The sequence below is a fragment of the Zonotrichia leucophrys genome, chromosome 14 (genome assembly GCF_028769735.1).
Source record: "Zonotrichia leucophrys gambelii isolate GWCS_2022_RI chromosome 14, RI_Zleu_2.0, whole genome shotgun sequence".
Classification (NCBI taxonomy): Eukaryota; Metazoa; Chordata; class Aves; order Passeriformes; family Passerellidae; genus Zonotrichia; species Zonotrichia leucophrys.
In genome coordinates this window covers 208603-230297 of record NC_088184.1, presented here as the reverse complement: position 1 = coordinate 230297, position 21695 = coordinate 208603, and the positions used below count along the sequence as shown (strand labels likewise).

Here is a 21695-nt window from a genome sequence, read left to right as displayed (position 1 = left end):
GTGCAGTGATGGGCCACAAAGGTGATAAAGGGACTGAAGCATCTGTCACAGAAGGAGGAGCCGAGAGGGCTGGGCTGCTCAAGAAGATTCTGGGAGATCTGACCAGTGTGCTCAAGTACCTGCTGGGAGGAAGAAAGGATGAGGGGGCCAGACTCTGCTCTGGACAGGAGGCAATGGGCACAAGGGAAACCACACAGAATTCCATCTGAACACAAGGACATACATTTTTCCTGCAAGGGGTCAGACACTGGGACAGGTGGCCCAGAGAGGCTACAGTCTCCATCCATTGAGATGTTCAAACTCTGTTTGCTCTGTGCTCTGCCTTCTGCTCCATGTTGGTTCTTTAGGGTTATTTGTTTATTAAGCAAAGATGTCTTAGCAAGGCTTGCGGAGTCAGTAACTTCAAACTGTGGCTGTGAAACCTGCTCAGCAGGAAACCAGGGCAGCAGTAATATGCCATCCAGGTGTAGGAGTGTTGACCTAGCTACAGCTGGGAACTCCCAGTAGCAAAGGACTAAGTGATCCCCAGCCAGATAGTAGAGACCAGTAGGGGCACAGATGTGAATGCCAGGAGAGCAAAGACTGGCAGAGTCAGCATGGCAGGGACAACAGCAAGGACACCTCTCAGTCCAGCATAGTCCTGGTGAAGGGAATGAACAGAGAGCCCCTTCCAGGGGACCCTGTTTCCCATAGGTCCCAGTGGCAGAGGGGCTGTGCAGAGTGGGCTGGCAGGAATGGCAGTGACATGGCATTTCCTGGCTGTTGGCAGTGTAGCAGAGCAGCTGTTCTACCTCTTGCACACCTCTGAACTGAGACTGAAGTGTCACTAGGTGTCTGGTCTCAAGCGAAACCCCAGGTTTTAACAAAGGGGAAGGGAAAACATACCATGATAATTATGGAAATTAGGAATGGAAGCTATGACAAATCAGGGCCTGATTGCATGCAAATTGTCCTTTCCCATCTACTTGCAGAGCTTATCCCAGTCCTTTCTGTTTCCATCTCAGACTTCCCAAAACATACAGCCCAATACCATGGGTTGATGCTACCATAGCACAATTACAGGACAGAGGTAAAAATTTCCAAATGTTACTTCTTGTAATTTAAGTCAGGTTAAGGTGCGTCTTGCAGTTTGCAAGGATATAAAGGACTCCTTGTCTAGCCCCAACAGGTGAAATTCTGTTTGAGGGGGCTGTAGTGGACATTTCAAAAAATCAGGAACAAGTTATCAGTGAGTGCTTCATGTTTTGGGTACTCACAATTAATACGGCAACTGCTGGAGAGAGAATGAGGGAGCTTTCATATACTGCCCCAAAAATATAAGCAGCTGCCTGCTGATTTTAACCAGAATATTTATCCTGGATAAACTTGCTAAAAATAAAATGAAGCCAAGAAAATAAAATAATTAGTAGTCTTGATCTGGTTATTTTCTGATGGAAAGTAAGTTTGAGCACAAGCATATGGGCAGGAAGGGTTTGAATGAGAGGACTTGTAAACAAGCTTGATTCTGTCTGGTTTGTAGTGCCAAGCCTTTGATGGTTTACTTTCTTTTTAATTAATACACACCACAGAGGAGCTGGTATTTTCAGACACTTTCAAGACACTTCTGCAAGTGCAGAGTGAAACCGCTGGTGAAAGTGGAGCATGTGTTTCCTATTTCAGCACAGCTCACAGCAGCAGTGTGCCATTGCTTGTCCATGATACATGAAGTTTTGACATCCTCTTTTAAGAGGCTAAAAGCCTTATCAGTTCAAGGGGGTGAATGCTGAGGGGCAGGACCATGGTTTAAAAATAATCTAGCAGCAAGAAAAAATATTGAACATCTGCATTCAAGAAATACTAGGAATTGCACAGGAAATTCCTTTAAGAAGACCTGGTTACAGAAAAAAAAAAAAACAACAAAAAACTGCCAAAAGCAGCCTTTCAGTTTTGTTAGAGACATGCAGAAATTTCATTAAACTTCCTCAAATTCTTTATAGAATTTACAGTCACTCACAGAGGTTTATTTAAACATCTTGTATCTACTTTAATTTGATTTGGCTATCTATATGGCTGCTTCCCATCAGTTGTCATGCTGATGACATTTCTTCCCTCCTGATTTCACAGTGACATTTTTCAAATCACTAATGAAATACTACCAAAATAATTATACTTTTTTACTTCAGGCCTTACCTAATACAAAAGTTCATCCTCACAATGTGACAGAAGCTGCTACATCATCCACAAAGGGCAACAAAGCAGCAAAACAAGTCTGTGGCAGAGCCCCAGGACAGAAGCAGGAGTCTTAATTTAGGTATCCAGGTTGCTGCTTTCTTTTAAGCAAAGGCAGGCGTTAAAAAGGAAGTGTGAAGCTTTCACCAGATACAGAGGCTTCCTCTTGTACAAACCCAGGCTGAGCAAGCCCAGTTATATTCCAGACATAGCAGAGTGCAGCAGCTGCAGGGCAGAGCTGCCCCAGGCCTGTGATGTTGACACCCCACCCAGCTCAAGAGAACCCACTTTGCTGGTCTATCACAAAGGTGAAATGTCTATGGGCTGATTTTTAAATTGAGTATTTCCTTCCCCTTCTCCCAAATCCTTCTGATCCTCCTTTGGCAGTGTTAGAAGCTTTAAATATTGGGTGAATCATTTTTCTTTAAGGTATTTTTGCAGTCTTTCAGAAGCTTGTCTCATCTATGAAGGGAAAGAAAGGTCAAAGAACCCTCAAACCTTTAGGTGTCAAAGGCATGTTTCTCCACATTTCATGAGTGGAAGGAACAAGCCTATTACCCCTATATTTCCTAGTCCCTCCAAAACTGAGGTTTGCAAAGCTCTGTTGGCTCATGTCAGTCAGTGGGCCACAGCCATGGAACAGTACCTGGTGTCTGCCACAAAGGGGAAGATGCAGTTTTAGAAGAACACAATGGTGAGGGCCAGGAGCTGGTAGGGAAGGGGAAGGTGCTGTATGTCCTGAATCTGCTGCAAAGACAATATGTGCCCTCACTCCCCAAGAAAATAGCCCAGCTTCACACCCTTGCCACTTTCTGCAAGCCACTGAAGGGCACAAGAGATTAAGTAACAACAGGTTAAAGGGAAATAAAAGGCAGCTCGTATACCTCTAAGTGAAATTTGTGATGTACTGGCTCTAAAACATTCCTTATGTAACACTGTCCAGTAAAGAAAACAAAAAGGCTTTCTTATTTTTATGAAGGTTCTGGCAGCAAGAGACTGTTTTGAGCAGGATCTGTTAAGAGTCCACTGTACACCCTTAAGAGAAACACAGCAGAAAGGTACAGTATGAACAGGAGTCACAACACAACTACAGAAACCAGTTGAGAGTACTGTCATGAGAGGGAAGCCATCTAATAGATCAAAGTGCATAAAAATTGCAGACCGAAGTTGCTTGTAATGCTTGTTCCTAGACAGAATGCAAGGAGGAATTGAAGATAAGGGCTGGCAAGGGACCAGTACTGCCCAGATTAGCTATTTGCTGTCCTGGATCCTGTGAGCCAGAAAGCAGTTCAGAGAGAGGCCAGCAGAACGCTCCTCTGAGCCACCTGCAATCGGAATGTAAGTGGGTCAGAAAGCTGCTGCCATTCTGAGCACTCCCTGAGCTCTGGAAGGCTCTAGGCAGGGAGCTCTGGGCTGGTGGCTCACAGATGCGCTCTCAGCACTGCTCAGCAGGGTTGAACCGAGGGGTACGAATGCCCTCTCCTGGTCAGGACTGGCTCCTGTTGCTGCAGCCTTCCCTACACTCCGGTGGCAGTGCTCCTATACCTGGGATTTCCAGGATAGAGATGGAAAAAAACCACCTACCACTTTTTTGGGTTCTTGCTGGATAACACCATCCAAGCCCAGCTACCCACTTTATCAAGTACACTGACTGTGAGGGCTGAAACAAGCCCCAGCACACAGAGGAGGCTCCCTGGGAAAACAAGAGGTGTTGGAAATTCCTGGGAGTGGAGAACACTGAATGACAAAACCCACTGCATGTAAAATGCGGAATTCTCCATAACTGCTAAGCCTGGATTCTCTTAAAACAGAGTAGGACCCTTCACCTTGTACCACCCTGTGACAATCCCTGAGCTCTGGCCACTGAGCTCCCATGGCTGCAGGACTGCCTGAGGCCAGTGAGGCTAAAGCCACCAGTCTCTCAGACAGAGCTCAGCTGGCCTATGGCTAGAATGCTCCTGACCTGCAGCAGAACTATGCAATAAAGCCAAGATAAAAGCATTGGGAAACTTCTCTGGTCCCCAGAGCAGGGGAGGCATATCATGGCTGTACAGGAAGCCAGGCTGTACCTCTTGGTTTGACCTGCAGTTGCCCCAGCAGTCTGGTCTGTGAGCACAGGCAGCTCCAGAGTAGTGAGTCTGGTTATGCTGCCTACACCAAAGCAAGTTTTACAATGGTCATCTGCTGCAGATGTCCTTCTCAGAAGGAGTTCTGTACACATTTTGTTTTCTGAAACAGCTTCTGAGATGAATGCACACTTTATCTGATGTATTGACCCCTTTACTGACAGAAATATTGACACAGAAGTATTGACAGAAGTACTGTGCTGTGCTTGCAAATGCTGCCTGAGCACAAAACTAAATGTCAGACAAGATGTGACATCCCGTGACCACCACAGCTTTCTCAGAGAGCTGGAATCAGAGGACACTAATCAGTTTCAACTTCTGCAAGAGATTCATCTCTTTTCTGTGGATGGTGGCTTATACTGCCTTGTTTTGTAAATAACACTTTTCAATTATCACACTTCTCTATAATCACTGAAGCAAGTCTCCCTAACATCACCATTACAGTAGACTACTCATGTGCTGTTTAACCCTTCCACTTGAGACAGATCTCATCTCACTGCACCAAAAGAAGGAGAGAAGCTCAATCTTTTAAAGATACAAGCCCTAGAACAGATTCACACGAAGAAATATGCAATTCAGGGTCTTCTCACAGTAATTTAAACATGTGGTTTCAATCAGCCATGTGCAAGACATCTTTTGCTGGGACCAGTACAGACACTGCTGCAGAATCAGCAGGTTCTGCTGGGCACAGTACAGAAGAACAAACACATTTCATTCCTGTCTCTTTCACTCTGAAGTTTCTATTCCATGGGAGTACTCCTATATTAAGTACTGACTATCTGTGACTGCAGATGTTAAAATATGTCAAGAAAATAAAACTGTCAGGCTGACACTAGAGAGTTAGAGCGGGTTTTCTGGCATCAGTGCAGAAAACACCACTCATTGCACATAGGAAGCAACAGGAAAAACTGGAAAATCATGTGCCACTTCCGGTTTACATCACTACTTCTTTCAGGTTCTTTTAATCATTGGACAAAGCAAGCTGGCCTGGGTCTAGAAAACACTAAAGGAGTGTCCACTGCATTCCAAATTTTGTCTCAAAATTCTGGGTGAAGAAATTGAAGACACTCCCAAGACTGGAGAGAGATTCAATCCAAATGCCAGTGCCAGCTCCTTCCCCTTGAACCAGAAAGTTGTGGTAACAATTCTGTGCAACTTACATAAGAGAAAAATCCTCTCTTGAACAGACAGGCTTGACCAACAGCATGGCACAGAAGCAAGAGCTCTCTCAAGCTGGAGAGCTCATGCTGAAAGCTGGTCTGCACATGCCAAGAGGAGGCATGTGCCAGAGAAGGTATGTGCTTGCCTCACAGTCCATTTGTACTAAATCATGCAGGGGCATGGGAGGTGAACTTATCCATCCTATAAAGGCAAGCAAAACTAATTTCAAAGGCAGAGAAATCACATGTCAGTGCCCACCCTTGAGAGAAGGACAAACTTGTTAGATGGGAAGAATTAAACATTTCAGCACTCATTAAATCAAGGAGCAGTGGTCTGCCAACAACAAAAGTCACTGGGGAAGAGGAAGTGAAGCCGACTGGTAGGACAAGGGTCTAGAAGGCAAAAATGTATCATGACCCTTTCATAAGATGTATTATAAATGATCAGCCAGAAATCCAAATTAATAAATGTGAAAGATTTTTATCTTCGCAACCAAAATACGGTCCTCAAAAACCACAGCCAAAGAGAGGGTGTTGAGCCTCAAAAACCACAGCCAAAGAGAGAGCGTTGAGCCCGGGATCGGTGCTGGGTGTACCTGGATCTGACCTCCATCCCATCAGATATCCCTCTGTTCATGAATGCTGTTTCCAGCGGGGCTGTTTTATACAGTTTTTTATGCCTGAGGCAGATGTGGCCTGATTTCTTTTGTAACCCCACATATGTATGAAGGTTTCTTGCACTGTGCAGGGCCAGACAATTGCTGTTTCCTCAGTAGTGGCAGGCGCTGATCATGTCAGGGAAAGTTGTGTATTCAGAGGTATGTTCCTTGGCGACTTTGGTTATCTTGATTGATGATATCTACCAAGCAATGCTCACCCTTGGGTGTTCCCTGATGGCTCCAGAGAAAGTCCATCTCCATGCTGGCCAGTTCTTTCATTAGTAGACAAAGCATTGTTCTCCTGCTGCCTCCAGGAGTTTCATAATTCCAATGTAGTTATCTGTCTCCAGGCTGCTCGTGGTCAGAGGCTCGTCAGAGTATTTTACAATTTTTATTATATATACATTCTCCCCTTAAGCATGAATTCTTTTATAACATATATTACAAAATGTAAATATGAAAATATGTATATGTGAATTCCTTACTACTAAGCGACCCATTCCCGAACCAAAGAGCCATGAACATCATTGGGAGGATGTATGGCAAGCCCTTGAAGTGCAAGCCTAAAGCAAACATGAGGGATCCCAGCACAGTGAGAAAAGAGAAAGTAACATCTAGGAAGAAAGTAAAATCTAGGAAGAAACAGAAAAAATGCACAAACCTCAACAGAAATGTGTAAGTCAGGACAAAGGCATTCTGTGTCAAAAAGCTAAAGAACCTCAAAACACAGCAATAAACCTGATAAGTTTACTCTCCACTTTCAATTTTGTAAAGACTGGTCTCTTTATTAAATGAGTTGGCAATCATCAAAATAATGATATTTTCAGTGGTGGGACCTTAGGCAGGGGACTCTTAAGAGAACTCTGAACTCTGTAGGCTCTGACTCTGCCCTGAGCTCCATTGCAAGCTATGACCTAGAGAACACGATCTCCTCTGTGCCTCTCTCCCCTAAGACATTTACCTCTGTGATACCGAGTGAGAGGGACTAATGTGGTTTTTATTTATGCCTCAACAAATGTTGCACACATGGAAGATTCCTGTGAGGGCTGTAGGTGTGCAGGCTTTGCCCGGCCAATCGGGGCAGGGGAGGCTTCCACGACCGGGCTGGGAGCGACATCGCCCTCCCCGGTGGGAGAAATGCCCGGATGCCTGGGAAGAATGCCCAGGAAATCGGGCTATGGGGAGGAGCTTTAGCGAATAAAAGCAGTTAACGGCGACACAACGAGAGCCATCATTCTGTGGGTTTCTTGGAGGAAGTGGGGGCTCGCCTGTACTGTTGGTTTGGCCATTCCCCCCTCAGTTTTTCATCCTGCTTCCCTGCCCACACCTGCTTTGCCTTGCTTCACCATTTCCGCGCACCAGCTCATCCCCACGCTGACCTCTCCGCCGCTCCCGCTGTGTTTCCTGGGCGTTGCCGCGGCCTGCGCCCAGCTGCGGCCACGTCCACCGCAACACCGACCCGCAGCGAGCTGCAGGAGCCGGTTTGCGCCCGGCCTCTCACAGGAGCCAGGCGAGGCTCGCTGTGCTTGCACCCGATGCCGGAGGCACGCTGCCGCTTTGGAAGCTGTGCCAAGCCGCCACTAGAGCCACGCAGCTCGCTATGGCTTGCGACACGCAGCGCCATTTGCCATGCTGGTGCTGACAGAGCGCTGAGGTTCCTACGGTAACACTGTCCCTGTCTTCTGGTTCTCTCTCCGTCTCTCTTTTTCCCTCTCTGCTCGCGTTTCTATCCCCTTCAGTAGGAACACTCCTTTACCAATAAACGGTTCTCAGATAAAATATTGTCCCATTTGCTCTTTATTTTCGTCTCAGAAATCTATCCAAAAAAATCATCCCCGACTCCCTCTTTAACAGCATGTCTTGGTTTGAAAAGACAGGTGTCTGCTAAGGAAGGCAGGAGCCTCTCTTGAAATGGAAAATGTCAACCACCTCCCTCTGAATTGTTATAATTTTGAAACTAAGGGGCTCTCAGTCAAAGATATGGGAGTAGGAATAACAGTTCTGTATTAGGGAAAATAAAAATAAAAATGCAGTAATACAGAACAACACTGACAAGAGTCAGAACAGGACCTGGCACCCTGTGGTGTTGACACCACCCCGGGTGGTGGCACAGTCCCATTCAGTGGTGGCTGCAGCCCTCCTGCAGTGCCAGCTGTGGTTCTGTTGGAGCAGGGATCCTGCACAAGGGGGGAGTTTTCCTCTGAAGGTCCAGGGATGCTGTAGACGACCCTGGTCTTCCTCTGGGAATCCAGTGGGAAAAGGCTGCTGTGGTTTTCCAAATGTCAGATTCTATCCAGGTGTGAATGCTTGGCTCCTCCCCCTGGGAGGAGCGTCTCCCAATGGGATGATGGAATCATTTTATCAGCCATGCAGTGAGACTCAGTGGCCCATTAACAGAAGATATCTCCTGGAGGCAGGGTGGGTCTGGAAGAGGTAAAGAAAACTGCCCCACCTGTTAAAACCAGGTGGCCCAATTAACAGAAGATAACTGCCCCACCTCTGACAGATGGCAATAAAATACACACCCCCAGCCAAATCTTGCATTTGCAACTTAAGACACAGCAGAATGAGACATAAAAAGTGTGACTGCATCTGCTGGAAGTGCTTGGTCTTACCTTTCATCAAACACCAGAGCAAATGCCAGAGCTGGGAGCAGAATCCTGCTTTATCAGTTTGTCCCATCCAAAACATGTAATACTAGTCTCTGTCACATCTGTGTCAGCAAAAAGTGTGGTTACTGCCATGCTGTGTCAGTTCAGCTTAAGTCAGTGGTCAAAGGATGAATGTCTCAGTTGCTTAGCTGACCATCTCACCTACACACAAAGCTATCCTTACCCTTCACACCTCTGTGGTGTTAGTACAGTGGAAACTTTAATCATCCCTTTGAATTATTTGAACGCATTGAAAGGGCAGCATGACATTCCACTTCAGTACAAGAATAAATTAATTGAATCCCAGAATTGACAGCAATTTCCCACTTTATCAATCAGGTATCCAGCCAGAATAACCATCACTGCATTTCTAGGAGAAAACCATAACAGAAATGTACGTCTCACTGCCTGGAAGCAACTATCAAAACACCCACTCCCAAAGCTAGAGCAAAGTGACTCACATCCAAGCATAGATTGCCCATGGCAGGTTTTACTGAGCTGGAGTCATTCACAAGCCTTCCACACAGCCCACTGTGCAATTACACCTGATGCTGTCATGGTAAGTTCCACTGAGGTCAGGTTCTGCGCAAATCACAAAGCATTTGTGAGGTGCAGATACAGACAAAAACTCATGTTTGTTTTTAAAAATGAAGTTCTTCCCTGCTAGATTTCTATTTCGTCTGCTCAGTTCCCGCTTCCATGACCAATCAGCCATTAGGGGGCTTGTGTCTTCTCCCTGAAAGCCAGCCCTTGTCAAATGGGAAGTGACTGGCCAATGGCACCGCGCAGCTTCCCTTTCCCTTCTTGTGGCAGTGGCAGCAGTAGCTCAGCACTTTTATGCACATTTCAGTCCGGAAGCAAAGCCAGAAAACTCCACCATCGGCTTTATCTGATCCCTTAGTTTCTTGGCTATAGTTCGCCTTGATCTGACTCCTTGTTACATAGTATAAAGTTTTAAGCAACATGTAAATATGAAACACAGTGTTGGTCTGCATTAATTCATGGTTCTAAAGCATTTGCTGAAGAGTAGGAAACTGGTAGACTTGGCATGATTTAATAGCGTTAACTACTGTTGTTGTTTGACGCTGGCCAAATGCCAGGCACCCACCAAAGTCGCTCACTCACCCTCCCCTGCCCCAGCTGGGCAGAGGAGAGAAAAATGTAATGAAGGCTTCATGAGTTAAGGACTGGGGAAAAAAACACTCCAAAGGCAAAACAGGCTCAGCTTAGAGGTACAAATTGAATTTATTACTAACAAAATCAGATGAGGAGAATAAGAAGTAAATTAAGCCCTTAAAAACACCTTTTCCCCCCTAACCCTTCCCTCCTTCCCACCAACAGTGCAACAAGACAGGGCCTGGAGGGTTTGGTCAGTTCATCACCCCAGGTTTTCTTCCACTGCTCAGGGAGAGGGGTCCTTCCCCTGCAATGCTGTGGGGTCCCTCCCACATGGGTCAGTTCTCCACAAACTTCTGCAGTGTGGTTCCAATCTCTGTGGTTCCAAGCAGCAGCTCCCTGTGACCTGCTGCAACATCAGCCCTCCCACAGACACACAGTGCTCCCCAAACTGCTGCAGCGTGGGTCACTCTTCCACGGGGTGCACTCCTCCAAGGACAGGCTGCTCCAGCCTGGAAGGAAGGGCCCCCTCTCTCCACCAGGTCTGCAAGGGGCTCACAGCCTGCACCAGTACCCACCTGCTCTGGCCTGGGCACCTCCCACACAGGCTGTGGGTGGATCTGTATCCCCACGGACCCCACAGGCTGCGGGTGGATCTGCATCCCCACAGATCCCCACAGGCTGCGGGTGGATCTGCATCCCCACGGACCCCCACAGGCTGTGGGTGGATCTGCATCCCCACAGACCCCCACAGGCTGTGGGTGAATCTGCATCCCCATGGACCCCACAGGCTGTGGGTGGATCTCTGCATCCCCATGGACCCCACAGGCGTGGGTGGATCTGCATCCCCATGGACCCCCACAGGCTGTGGATGGATCTGCATCCCCACCGACCCCCACAGGCTGTGGGTGGATCTGCATCCCCATGGACCTCACGGGCTGTGGGTGGATCTGCATCCCCATGGACCCCCATGGGCTGTGGGTGGATCTCTGCATCCCCATGGACCCCCATGGGCTGTGGGTGGATCTGCATCCCCATGGACCCCACAGGCTGTGGGTGGATCTCTGCATCCCCATGGACCCCCACAGGCTGTGGGTGGATCTCTGCATCCCCACCGACCCCCACAGGCTGTGGGTGGATCTGCATCCCCATGGACCCCCACAGGCTGTGGGTGGATCTGCATCCCCATGGACCCCACGGCTGTGGGTGGATCTCTGCATCCCCATGGACCCCACAGGCTGTGGGTGGATCTGCATCCCCATGGATCCCCACAGGCTGCGGGTGGATCTGCATCCCCATGGACCCCACGGCTGTGGGTGGATCTCTGCATCCCCATGGACCCCACAGGCTGTGGGTGGATCTCTGCATCCCCACGGACCCCACAGGCTGTGGGTGGATCTCTGCATCCCCATGGACCCCACGGGCTGTGGGTGGATCTGCATCCCCATGGACCCCCACAGGCTGTGGGTGGATCTGCATCCCCATGGACCCCCACAGGCTGCAGGGGGAACAATCTGCTTCACCACGGCCTGCAGAGGAATCTCAGCTCCAGCACCTGGAGCGCCTCCTTCCCCCTCCTTCTCAACTGACCTTGGTGTTGCCCTCACATGTTCTCACCTCCTCCTCTTCTCTGGCTAGAAAACTGTGCCCCACTTTGTTTTGATTTTTTTTCCTAAATATTTGTTATCACAGAGCCATTATCATCATCTCGCATTGGCCCAGCCTTGGCCAGCAGCATGTCCATCTTCAGAGCCATCAGGGCTTGGCTCTGCCAGGCATGGTGGAAACTTCCAGCAGAAGCCACCTCTGTGCCCCCCTCCCGCCCCCCCCCAAAAAAACTACCAAAAAATCTTTCTGTTCCAAACCAATACAACTAATGAAAAGCAACATCTCCTCAACACCATATGATCAGGAAAACCCCCGCTATGATCTTCCAGCTACTGAAAATCCATCTGCATTAAAAGATGAGCTCTGAGTCTTCATACCAGCAGGCACAAGCTAAACATCTCAAGCACAAGAGAAATATGATTTTAATTAGGTGTTTTTTTATATGGCCATTGTATTCATAACCCTTCAGATCTGCTGCTGCGGAAATATCTGAGGATGCAAGGAAGCAGCTCTCTAGAATGAAGTATTTCACTGCAAGTCTTCATCTCATCTGCTCCAGCTACTGTGGTACCACTGGTGTGTGACAGGGAGAGGCTAAACTCACTAGAGTAAAAATATGTCAAAAGCATCAACAGATAAAAATTCTGTTTGCACAGTACAAGTAACAGAAAAATATGGCTTTGTTTTACTACCCCATAAACTTACCTAGGTTACAAAATGTGACATAATACTGACCTATTTTTCAGGGGTCAAGCTCATGTTTGCAATAACAAACTGCACCTAATTTAGCCTGGAGTTCACTGTCTGAATATTAAGGATTGACTGCATTTAAATTAAAAAGAAAAAACAACCAACTTGCAAGCTGTAGTTATTTTGCCCTGGCTACTGAGACACACAGAGAATAGGATGGTGACTCTCCATCTACAGACACTGACCTGCCAGAAGACAGCACATGTGAGGCAAATCCTCTCAGCAGACATGGAACTAAATGCAGACATGACAGGAAAATGAGTCAAATAAGAATTTGTCAGGCGTTCAGAAACTAAGCTTTGGCACTCTGGCATCTCTGCAGAAATCCCAACAATCTGCTAGAATGTGGGTTTGAACCTTGAACAATAGCATTTTCCATCATCTGAGGCTGTAACTAGTTTTTACAAGATAGAGTCATCCTCCAACCCCCCTGCACATCTCTGTCTCTGGGTCAGCAAATGTGAAGTGATGCCTTGCAGTACCAGGAGGTTTGTATCTGGAGACTGAGGAAAGCTTTTCTTGTGCCCTACCTCCAGTGCCTCTTCTTGACCACTGTCTCCCAGCCCAGGGCAGGTAATTTTGGTCAATGCTATGGGTCTCCCACATGCAGTGGCATGATTGGCATTTTTTAGTGTGGAGATGGGGAGCTGACAAGCAAGGGCAGGTGTTACATTCCCAGTTATCCTGGCAGCAGAGAAAGCTCAAACCCCTCCCAGCTTGCCGCGGCTCATGCATCTCCACAGTGGATATGCCTGTAACAACCACTCACCCCCAGAATCTGGGAGGTAAAACCCTGGAACGTGACTCTGGTAGCGACACCACAGGAAAAGGTTTGGAAACTTTGCTGCCAATGCCTCTGTTTTGCTGGTTCAGCCCTTTTCACATGGCCTGGACAGAGGCCAAACACGTTCCCCCAAAACCAACCCTTGGCATTCATGCCCTGGAACTGCTGCTGTAGGACACTGGGGATGTCAAAGCAGGAGCCGAAGGTGAGAAGGTGGTTGAAGAGCAGTATGGCAAACCTGTAAGAGGCTGAGGCAGAGGGGATCCTCCTCACCCTCCCATCACGTCCCTCCTGTGGGTCTCACCGAGCCCCAGTCGGGCCCTGGGTGCAGGGGGCCCAGCTTGACCAGCAGCCTCCCACCACCTTATTTAAGACACAGAGAAGAGCTCTCTGAAGGAATAGCACGAATTAATTGATAGAAACCAGCCAAGTGTTAATTAGAGGTTCTTCATTATCACAGGAGCATGCCAATGACAAGGGGAAACAACGTATTCCACACTCCAAGCCCATATATGATTGAAAGGGCAAGTATATTTCTCTTTCCATTTGAAGAGGATTTCCTAGCCAAATGAGGCATAAAGAGCCATCAATAAGAAAAACCCTCAATGACATCTTTGCAGACCAGTGCATTACCTGGTCTTAAACAGACCTTGGGAAATACATGAGCAAGATTATGACATGGCAGTCTGTCCCTCATGGCTGGCAGCAGGTTTGTGAACTCAGGAGTTTCTTCCCACTCACTTGTGTCAGTGGATCAAAGATTCACACACAGAAGGAAATGTTATGTTAAACAAAAGTTTTTCAATAATATCTACTGAAAATAGTTCAAGAATAATATTAGGAGTAACTGACTTGTGAAGAGTCAATCTACAAGGAATCCTAAAAGTCTATTTTTATAAATGCTGTTGCTTCAGACATCAGTTCTGCAGTCATGTAGTTTTTATTTTGCCTTACCCTATGATTTGTCCCCCTTCCTTGATCTGCAGTTGTGGAGGATGCAGAAACAGCCTTCTTGTCTTATGTGAGGAGGATGCTTCATGCTGCCAACCCATGTCCTTACCCAGCTGTGCTGGGCAGACAGAGTCCCTGACATGCAGTCACCCGCTCATGCATCCCAGTGGGATGGAGATGAGAACTGGAAGGGTGTCTTAAGTTGCAAATGCAAGATTTGGCTGGGGGTGTGTATTTTATTGCCATCTGTCAGAGGTGGGGCAGTTATCTTCTGTTAATTGGGCCACCTGGTTTTAACAGGTGGGGCAGTTTTCTTTACCTCTTCCAGACCCACCCTGCCTCCAGGAGATATCTTCTGTTAATGGGCCACTGAGTCTCACTGCATGGCTGATAAAATGATTCCATCATCCCATTGGGAGACGCTCCTCCCAGGGGGAGGAGCCAAGCATTCACACCTGGATAGAATCTGACATTTGGAAAACCACAGCAGCCTTTTCCCACTGGATTCCCAGAGGAAGACCAGGGTCGTCTACAGCATCCCTGGACCTTCAGAGGAAAACTCCCCCCTTGTGCAGGATCCCTGCTCCAACAGAACCACAGCTGGCACTGCAGGAGGGCTGCAGCCACCACTGAATGGGACTGTGCCACCACCCTGGGTGGTGTCAACACCACAGGGTGCCAGGTCCTGTTCTGACTCTTGTCAGTGTTGTTCTGTATTACTGCATTTTTATTTTTATTTTCCCTAATACAGAACTGTTATTCCTACTCCCATATCTTTGACTGAGAGTCCTTAATTTCAAAATTATAACAATTCAGAGGGAGGTGGTTGACATTTTCCATTTCAAGAGAGGCTCCTGCCTTCCTTAGCAGACACCTGTCTTTTCAAACCAAGACAAAGGGCAAGAGGGCAAAAGTGAGGAAAAAAACCTACAAAACTTGTAGGTTGCGATGCAGAATATAAATAAGTGAAAGGGAACAAAAATGAAGGGAAAACCCACACCAAGTGGTGCACAAGCAATCACTGACCATCAACAGACTTATGTCCACCTGGTCCCAGGCAATGATCACCATGGATACCTTGGAAAAACCTCCTCCCCAGCTTACTTGCTGAACATGATGCGAGATGATCACATCTCACAGCAGGCACCAGGAAGCATATATTTTCATGGGGAAACTGGCATTGTACCAGCGTCCAACCACGACATTTTTGGTTCCCCTGACCAGGAATTGAATTTTGGGGAAGTGATAAGATACAACTGTGAGATGGGATCAAAGAGGAATAAGAGCAAAGCATGTATTAGTTTAAGGTGGATTGATAGTAAAAATCTAGCGATATTGTTTTATTAAGTAGAAGTGTGTTTCATGTAATTTTGATAATAATTTTGGAATTGTGTGTTCTCAGAGGAGAAGGGTGGGGTGTCCTGGTTTGAAAAGGAAGTGAGTTTTTGGGATGCTGTGGTCAAAGCAATAGGTGCTCAGATTTGAATATTGGCACCTGGTGTGGCCACTGAGGACATGGATACGCCTCTGAGAGCACAGGGAGTTAAAGCAGAGAATGCCCAGGAGAAGCTCTCTTGGTTCAGGTGGTGAAAGGTTCAGAGCTGCCCTGCCCGGCTGCGGGCTGGGTGGGGCAGGGGAAGCCATGCGGCCGGGTGAGGGGAGCCGGGCCTTGGACAGAGAGGGGAGGTGAAGGGATGGAAGGGTGGAGGAGCACTGAGAGGCATTGGGCAGCCCCCCCAGAGAGAGAGAGAGAGAGCCTGTGCCTGTGCTTGTGCCACCTTAAAATTTGATATCTTGTGCAGGCAGCAGGGCTGAGAAAGAGAAGGGGGGGTGCGGTGAGAAGGTGCCCGGCAGGGCAGCGTGGGAGCTCTGGACAGGCAGAGACTGAGATTTTAACCCTTTTCTTGTGTTGCAGTGTGTTGCAATTTCCTGCTTTAACTTCCCAGTCCCTTCCCAGGTATGGCAATACTTCTCTCCCTTCCCCCTCGCCCCCTTGCTGAGTGAGTTCTGTCAATCAGTTTTAACATTCCAGCAAGGCCATCGTGTGATTGGTAAAGTTCAAAGGATGCAATTCAGGCCTGGGGTCATTGGCCTGTCTATGTGTCCCTTGTCCCCTGAGACCCTCATCCTCCCACCTGGTTGGTGGCTCACCTGTCCCTTCCCTCCCCCTGTCCCTGAGCTTAAAAAGTCACTCAGGCCATGTGCTCGCGATTCTGTTGGAGCTGTTACCTAAGGATTCGGATGTCTGTGACCATGGAATAAAACTCTGGATGTAAACCCTCCAACAGAATCCCCTCTCTTTTCCTCTTCACCATCGCCTCAAGCCTTCCACCTGAGGTAAACTGAGTTTCTACAAGCCTGGACTTGTTTCAGCTCCCAGCTGCAACCTCCAGCCAGCCAAAGGTGTCTCTGAGGTGAAACACCACAGTTGCCACCTTTGGCCCAGCAGCAAGGGTCAGACAAGCTCAGGCACAATGTACCTGGTAATATTGGGATCATATTCCCATATTCTTGGATGATGGAAACCTTACAAAACGCTGATCCTCTTAGAGCTGAATGAGAAGATAAAGATGAAATAGGAGGAAATGGGCTAGTGTGATGCCTGTTTGTGGAAGTGAAAGATGTCTGAGAGAAGTTGAGAAGAATCCTAGGTGGAAGGAGGTGATGGAGTGGCCTTTGACTGGACGTTTCTTGTATAGCCATGGACAGAAACATTTTTTCCTGTGACACAGAGACTGCAGTTAGGCAGAGGGAATGGCTTGGAGCCAAGAGAGTGCAGTGATGTGATGTGAAGGAGTGTGTGAACAGAGACAATGGGTGAGCAGGGTGGTGGTGCCTTCCATCTTCAGGGAAAAAGATCTCTGTTCTTGAGACTCCTCGGCCCCAGGGGGTGACATTTGGGGGAGACAGGTGTCCCAAAAATGAGAGACTCTGCTTTTTTTGGAACTGGGCAAATCATCCTTCAAAAGGGAAACCCTAGAAGCAGCCCTGGTCCATGTGCAATGGTGAGAGCATTGGGCATGGAAGGAAGATGTCACGATGGCAAATGATCTCCAGGTGGTGCCATGTGTGACATGGAAGCACAAGAGGTCAACTGTGTTTCCTGAGGAAGCCTATGGCACAAGAGGGACTCCTCTCTTCTTGATGAACTGAGAATTGATTATCTGAAGGGTGGAGATGGACTGAGTTGGTGATCTGAGGAGTGGTAACTGAATTGAGAATCCAAGGTTTTGTCCTATTGTGATGTACTGGAAATTTGGTTGGGGAGGAGGAATGTTTTTAGAAGGTTTTCATTCTGAGTTCTGTGTGTGTTTCTTTTTACATGTAGTTGTAGGTTAATAAAGTTTTTTTTTTTCTTTATTCCTAAGTTGGAGCCTGTTTTGCTCTATTTCTGGTCACATCTCACAGCAGACACCAGGCAGCATATATTTTCATGGGGGCAGTGGCATTGTGCCAGCTTCAAACCATGACAATCATCTATAGATATAGCTATATCTATCAATGTCATCTGTATCTATATCTACATTTTAGAAATATTTTCTGTATATATTGTATGTGTATATGGGAGTATCTATCATTATATATATTGCATAATGTTCCATGTTATATCTATGTAAATATTATATTTTTTTTCACATTTATGACATATTGCCCCCTCCCTCCTTTCAATCCTTGGATAACAGGCTGCGTGAATTTCTTGTGTAGAATTAACTCAATTTTTTAATTTTACTATTTTTCCTCCTTTTTAGCACCAGCTCCTAAGTGACCTGGAATATAGATTGGTAGTGGGTTTGCTTTCTAAGCCCTTAGTGAGGATGAGGATATAGGATATATATAGGAATAGTGATGGAGAGGTCAGATACTCATGAGAGATTTGTAATGGTTGCATCAATGTTTGTACAGATTCAGGCTACCCTGTGTCTAGAAGAATCCCTAGGCTGTTTTTAGTGAGGAAAGGGACACGCATAAAAATATTTCAGGTGCTTAATCCATTAATTTTCTCAACATGGCCAGGTTTAATACTTCTTCCTGAATCCGCACGTCAGCAACTCTGGTGTCTGTGCTGTTGTGAGAACTTCCCAAGAGATAATCAGATCTATTAGACATGACTGATTAAAAACCTATGATCCAGACACCATTTGGGATGTCACTCTGAACCTTGAACAATAGTATTTTCCATCAGTGTTGCTATTTCCATCCTCTATCTAGTAACAAGCCCTTATGGAGGGGATGAGGTGTGGGCTTTTACAAGGGAAATAGAGGAAGGAGAGCAAAAAAATTAAAACCTAAGAACCAACAGCACATCAGAAACCTCATCTACTCACAGCAATTAAGGCACAAGAACCAGACCAAACCAGATAGAGACTAGCATTCTTCTTCCATTATTGCTTCAAGGAAGAAGACTAATATTTGTTAAGAAAAATAAATTAGCTGACAAGTAAGACGGAGATTTTGAACATAATCTATGGAAATCATCCTTGAAGAAACCCTTTGAGGAGGAGGATCCATATGGCTTGTAAATCCAGGAGCATGTTTGTCAGAAGCTGGTTTACTCAAGATTTACCTTAGGTTCTACCTTGTAAGGGTATATACGAGTTTAGTATTGTCTCCTGGTTATTGGGCCTCTTATGCTCTGTCAAATCCCAATCATCTTAATAATTCACTTGAATTTATAGATGTTCAGTCCTTCTGATTTTCATTTGAACTATTACCTTGTTCCTTCACTTGTGCATTTATTAATATATCATAATAACATTTTGCCTTGGCTGCAAATTTATTGCAAAACGGTAGCACTTTTTTTATTTTCTAGAGCTCTTGGAAGTCCTGGTTTTAGTCCTCTCATAACAACCTATGCAGAGAATTGTAATTTTAATGTAAGTTTTACAGAAAAGTCCCTGGAAGTAGTATCAAGTCATCCTCCTGCCCCTGATCCTCTTGTGCCAGTTTTTTTCTGATTTAATATATTTAATTTTCTATCTGAAAACAGGCAATCTCTCCTGGTATATGCTTCCTCTTGTTTATCTGGATTTTCTATCAACAAACTCTCAGTCTCAGGGATTCCTCAAGTGTTATAAACTGTCCTTTAACATTTAACTTATTGAAGCATATGTCATTATTTGCATTCTGTTTCCAAGTGATTACTTTACATGAGAGAAAACAGCAAGATTTGGTTTGTGACATGTATTAAACCTTTTTGAAAAGAAAAATTCTCTTCGGTCATGAATAGTCAGGTTAAAGTACAGTTGTAGTATAGATAACATTTTCAGATAGAAGAGGAATTTTATTTTTTCAGGTGTTATACTTAATTTTGCAATAAAATGTGTGTTTCCTCTGAAAACAGAGGCAGCAGGAGGGTTATTATGTAGTAGTTCAACATATTTTGCCGTGTCCTTCTAATGGCTGTGTGTTGTTCTCACTGACCAGCCCATGTCTCCTCTCAGGCTCGCAGGGTCCCCAGGGGATATTCTGCTGCCAGATCTCCCTTCACTGCTGCTGCTGTCAGAGGCTTGTCAGTGATATGTGCTGCTGACGTAAGGGCTGAAAGGGAGGAGAATCGCAAAGCATGGAACAAATAGCAGGAAGGAGAAGTGTTCACAGTGGCAGGAAACCCCATGTTGGTGTGTGCTTGTGCACTTCAGGGTCTGAGTGTTGGTGTGTGTTTGTGAGCTTCGGTGCATTTTTTCCTGTGATATCCTGCTGCTGAAAGAGCTCTCTTTCATGTAATTAATAAATCCCCTTCCCTGGCATTGCTGCTCCACTTGCTGTAGTTCATCCCAACTAGCTGAGAGACCATCCCTTCCACAGGTTCAGCACAGACACAAACTTACTATGGATTTACTATGGCACCGAGTTAAGCAGACCTGTTAGTTAATTATATTCTTTGTTCTTGTCACATTTCCCTTTTTGCTGAGTGTCTAATAAAGGCAACTTGACTCTTTGGTACTTGTCCTACACCCTTTATTGCCATATGTGGATGCCAGCTGGTCAGGGAGAGAGAAATGACAATCGTTTCTCACAGTGGCTTGTGAGAATTTTTAGGAAGCTGCAAGAATGTGATAACTTGTTAGTATAAACAATCTGCAGATGGTGTTTTTCCACCTTGTTTTCCTGTTCTTCTCAAGAACGGTGTGTGAGAAAAATTTTTTTTATTAATTGGCCAATCAAGTGGAATATATCATATCAGCTCTTTTTGTTGCTTAGTAGCTTGGTCAGCTTGTTTTTTTTTTTTTTTTTTTTGTTAGCCTAGGCAGAAAAGTTTTTCCCTTGCCCTGGCCTTGGAGACTGTGGCAACAATCCCTTGGCGGCCTTTATTTTTCTCCTGACCTGTTCGGTTTGGTTTGGTCAGAGAGGACTACCAACGAGAGAAGCGGGCGAGCCGAGTGGCCAGTCCGTCCCGGCCCAGACCTCAGGAAAGCCGACCCAGCGGACGAAAGGACCCGAAATCTGCCAGCTTCACGTGCTGGAAAGAGGAGACCAGAGATGCACCAGGTTCCCAAATGTTTTTTCCCGAACTGCTGTGTGAACTCGGTTTTTTTCTTCCCTGAGACAAAAACCATTTTTCGCCATTTTTCTCCCTCTTCCCCACCATGTGATCAGCCATGGCTTATTTCTTGGGTTTTTTTTTTGTTTGTTTGTTTTTGTGGCTTTTTTTTTTTAAGTGTTGGGCTTTTTTTTCCTTTTTTCCCCCTGGTGTGGGTGTGGTATGGTTCTGACAATTCAATATCTAGTATTTATTCACTTTTTTCCCTGTGCCATGTGGACACTTGGTTTGTCAGTAAATGGCTGTCTTTTCCCGCTTTCATCCATTAACATTAATTTCTTATTTGTGGGAAGAAATTGCTGAAACCATTTTCTTCAGAGGAAACACTGAAGAAAGCACTTCAACCTTCATCAATTCCAGAGCGTTTTCTCTTAAACTTGTCTCTAATCTGAGATATATTGCTTTGTACAAAGCAATAAAATACATGGGGATGTTGCTGTAAATTTTTGAGCCACTGGTGTGTGAAGGTGTGTGCCAGCTGCACCTTCCTGCTTGAAGAAATTGTCCTCAGCCAGGCCTGTCTGCCCCTGCAGCTTGTCAGCTGAGAGTACAGCAGGAAAAGTGGGGCAGGGGTTGGAGTCCAGGACAGGGGAAAGAAAGCAGCGTGTGGGTACTGAATATATACACAACAGTAATACTGGCAAATTATCAAAAATGCGAAAAGATTTATTTATCTTTTCTGCGACCAAAATACGGTCCTCAAATCCACCACAGCCAAAGAGACGGCGTCGAGCCTGGGTTCAGCGCTGGGTGAACCTGGATCCCCCCTCTATTGCATGGGACCCTTCCCCGTTCACAAGAGCCGCTTTCTAGCGGGGATGTTTTGTACAGTTTATTGTGCCCGAGGCGGAGGAGTCCCAGTTTCTTTTGTAACTCTGCAGTTGGTTCTTTCACTGTGCAGAGCTGGACAATCGCCATTTCCTGGTTGATAGCCAGCGTTGATCGAATCCCGGGAAGTCACGTATTCACATGTATCTTTCTGAGGACTTTGGCTATCCTGATCGATTAGCAACAGGGCGATGATCGCTCTTAGGCATCTTCCGATGGCTCTCGGGATAACAGTGATCATCGGCTGGGTGCATCTATTAATAAATTAACTGCCGATTGTTCTCCTGTCCTTCAGGAATTTTGGAATTTGAAT

The 21695-nt window shown here is 46.2% G+C and overlaps 1 pseudogene; it reads right to left on the bottom strand.

The window, feature by feature from the left end:
- Positions 1-484: 484 nt before the first annotated feature.
- LOC135454307 (uncharacterized) lies at positions 485-7502 on the bottom strand (annotated as a pseudogene).
- Positions 7503-21695: the final 14193 nt, after the last annotated feature.